Source organism: Lactuca sativa, chromosome 3 (assembly GCF_002870075.4).
Source record: "Lactuca sativa cultivar Salinas chromosome 3, Lsat_Salinas_v11, whole genome shotgun sequence".
Taxonomy (NCBI): Eukaryota; Viridiplantae; Streptophyta; class Magnoliopsida; order Asterales; family Asteraceae; genus Lactuca; species Lactuca sativa.
The window spans coordinates 174430774-174435128 of NC_056625.2; positions in this window are offsets into that span (position 1 = coordinate 174430774).

The window sequence follows — 4355 nt, forward strand, 5'->3', positions numbered from 1 at the left end:
GTGGATACCTGTCTTAATATATTCTTAAGAATCCAAGTATTTTGAAAGCGAGTATCAGCTATAAAGCTGGTGAGTGCATAAGATTTAGTTTAAAGTAAGAAACTTCTTTGACAATTGAAAAAGTTTGAAAGATCGACAAGAAAACCCTATGTTTCCTTAAAGTAAAGTAATACAGAAACAATTCCCTCTATAATCATTTAGTTTATACTAATTACATATAATCAGTACGAGACAGATAGTCGAATGTGTTATTCGGTCATACCCCCACATCCAAACAAGGAAAAGGAAAGTAAATCCGAGTTCACACATTCTCCAATCTATCTAGTCTTCTTTATATATAACCCTGGCATATAAACTAAAGGATTATAGTTCAAATTAAAAGGAATCTATATTTTACTGATTCTGACTAAGTGGTGAGTTAATATCCATGAAAACTTAGCTTATACACGTAATGATATAATCAAGATTAGGCTGATAATAATTTTGTGGGTTCTACCCTAGTTTCACATCCAAACAAGGAAAAGAAACTATGTTAGAATTCACACATTCTATTGTCTACCAGATCTTCGTTATATATAACTCGGGAATGTATAAGTGAGGAAATCATGACATTAACCTTCTTAAGAATCCATTATAATGAACTAGTTTACCTAGAAAGTATTACCATCGAACCTAGAGAATCCTATATTCCCTATTTGTTACTGAAAAGTAGTTTTATCTCCTAAAACCGTTCCATTAACTGGTGGCGTACTGTATTATTGAATAGTTAGTTTTAACTCTTCATGAAACCGTCCTGTTAATGTATTTATATACCCTGAACGAGTATATTTAGTCTTCGTTTATAATATAATAAATATACGATGACAAGACTACGATATGTTTGTTTATGTTTCTCTGAAATGAACTCTGAATAGAACTCTGAATACCCAATGATAAGACTATCCTGTGATTCACCTAGCACATACTTAATATATATAATCAGAAGCGAGCGGACAATTGATTGTGCGATCCTGTCGTACCCCCACATCCAAACAAGGAAAAGGAAAATAAAAAAAGATCTCACATTTAAATGTCTAGCCATTTCTCATCGTATATAACCTTAGCGTATATACTAAGTAATCACAACAACTACTACTTAAGACTGAACTATTAGTTATGTTCTCTTTATACTTATGTCTGGTACTATGGTCGTGTACCCATTGACATTTAAGTTTCTGTACTGTGGTCGTATACCCATTATAATATTTAAGGTTCGGTACTGTGGTCATGTACCCCTCCTATTTAGGTTTGGATGTGATGTGGTAATAACCATACTATACGCTCTCTTTCTACAAGAGACTCTGGTTAGAAAACGCGAGTTCAACAATCAAACTACTAGGACGTGAAATAGATTCACACTCTAAGTTATCTTGTTTGTTATAGTATTAACGTTTCTCCCTGAACTATACCCATTATTGTTTACTAGTAAGTTATCTGTACTTGACTTACTGATTCTGAAAGGATACCCTTGCTACCCAAAGGTATGAAACTGACTTAAAGAACTTTTATATCTATACACATATACATGATATATAACTAATATTTAAACAACATTCAGACAAGCAACCAATACCCTAGGTCCACATCCAAACAAGGAAAAGGAAGTAAGGCTAGTAGTCAGTCCTAAGTCCTTTAAACACTACTTATATAACTATATCTACATAGACATCATTTATACACAATATAAGTTAAAAGATTTTATAAAACGTTTAAAATCATTTACTAACATTTAAAAGAGTTTAAAAGCTTTTTACAACATTTAAAATAGTTTAACCACATTTTAAATAGTTTATTTATATTCAAAATCACTTTGATGATTTGATGTCATTTACAACATTTAAAGAGTTTTATTTGTAATAAACACAATTTCTTGTGTTTAGACTTGAATTCCCCCCTTAAAACAGTGAAAAGTGATAAAATGTAGGGGTATGAACTCACTTTATGATTGGTGATCCAAATGAGTCTAGTAAGGATGAGAAGTTCCACGAATGAATTTCCGAAACACAAATGAGTCGTAATGAAATATATTGGAACATATTGACATAAAAATAGTTTTTGGAAGCAACAAAATGCAAGGTAACACCTCATGGGACTAGGAATACTTTGACCAAGTGTTGGAATCACATGTGATTAGATTAACGGATGTTTAAGGCCCAGAAAAAGGTGTTTATGGTCGGGAGTAAACTAATGGCCATAAACTCAAAGAAATGTGCATAAGAGGGAATTTGAATGCTAGTGAAACTTGAGGGACCATTGCTCTTCACTAGGATGAGAAAAACCCAAGTTTTGGAGGGTGTTGAGGTGTTTACGGCCAGGGTGTAAACCTTATGGCCGTAAACTCAGCAAATGGACATATTTTGGGTCCTAAAGGCAAGGAGTTTCAAAGGTTCAAGTGTGCTAAAGGTTAGCAAAGGTCTAGGAGTGTTTAAGGCTCAAAACAAGCATCATTATGGAGTTTACGGCCAAGGGAGATCTTGGGCCGTAAACTCAAGATCTTCGTGGGTTTAACATGTTTCAAGGGTGTGATTCAAGGCATGCTAATAGATATGAGGTACAATGAAGGGACGCTTACGATATGGAAGCTAAAAGTGTTGATTTCGGTCCAAAACACTAGTGTGTGTTCTTGGTGTTCTTGGTGTTTCTTGAAGATATAAGAAAACATGATTTCCATGGATGAATCATGAGGATGAAGCTAGTTAAGAAGGACTAACAACATACCAAGGAAAGAAAACTTACGACATTTGAAGATCAAGGAAAAAAATTGGGATGATACTTGAGAGAGAATGTAAGTGTTCTTGAGGTGTAAATGAGCTAATGAGGAAAGTTGAAGAATATGAGCCTATATAGGGTAGTTTACGGCCATGCCTTGAGCTTACGACCATAAACTCTTGTATTTAGGCCGTTAACTCCCTTTTGTTGAGGCTAAGCTTGATTTGTTGTTCCGTGGTTTTAACAGGTACTTCCTAACACTCATTCCTTAAGTGTATTAGGCTCATTACACTCACACAGACTTTAAACAGTGCTAAAAGATAATGGGAGTGAGTCTGACTTTGATTGAATTGAATGGGTTTTAAAGCAAAAATTTTTGGGTTGTCACATCATCCCCCTATTAGAGGGAATTTCGTACCGAAATTTAGATTCGAAAGTGAACACTCCTAAATCATAAAATAATAGGGACTTATGTTCCATATGCATCTCTTGTTCTGATCGGTGGGAAGGTCTAAGTTTGGCTTGTTAGTTTATTCGCATGACAACATGATCACTCGTAGTCTTGAGTTGTCTCTGTCCTGAAGTTCATAATGGAACTCATACTAGGTTCATCAACCGCAGCCTTGTGTATACGAGTCGTATATAACTAAGATTAAAAAGGCAGTTGAATAAATGATTCTTCTTTAAGCTCACATCCAAACAAGGAAAAGAAGTTAAAGCGGAATCATCAACTCTAAGCCTGTAGAACCCTGATTATGTACCACCCTTGTGTATTTATTCTTCAGCGATAGATTAGCCGTATGGGTCCTTGTTATTGAACTTGACGTACTATTCGTGTGTTATTTGGGGAGGTTTCCTGAGGTTACTTCGGGAAAGTTACGAAACATAAGGAACTCTACGAATGAGTACCTCGGAGTTCTAGTACGACGGCTTCGCTAGAAAGTCGATTACGAGGAAAAGAATTTTCGCACGAAACTGGCATTGTGAGGATCGAATCGACTCAAGTCAAATGACGATGTCGAACTACTCGGATTAACTGGCGTTAGACTAGATCAAAAAGGTGTTACAAAAACACAACGATGCAACTTATGAAAGAGTTTCAGTACTTTAGTTTCATCCATGATACTATTGTTGCGAATGAGCTATACTGCAACAAGAAAGTATAAGCAGCACGAGAGTCCCTAGAGCTAATGGGATCTCGCAAAATGATATGAGTCTAGTTGCACTAGTTTTTTAAAAAAGTTTATAAGTCTAAGATTAACGCTACAGAACGTACCAGAAGTTCAATGTGGCTCCGAGGTAGTCTCTCCTGCGGTGGTTATCATCATTATCCTCCCATCTGCGCCATAGTCCCTTGTTATTGGGCAATCCCTCTTCATGTGCCTCGTCTCACCACACGCATAGCAAGCCTAGCTGAACTCATCGCCAGGGACTTGGGAGATAGCTTGTCCCGGCGCTCTACAGAAACGAGCTGTGTGCCCCTTTCTGTTACAATTTTTACAATGCATCTCACGGCACGCTCCAATGTGATCAAATGTGCACCTATCACACTTCGAAAGTGTTCCAACATAATTATTGGCAGGTGATGGGTTGAAAGAAGTTGTAGC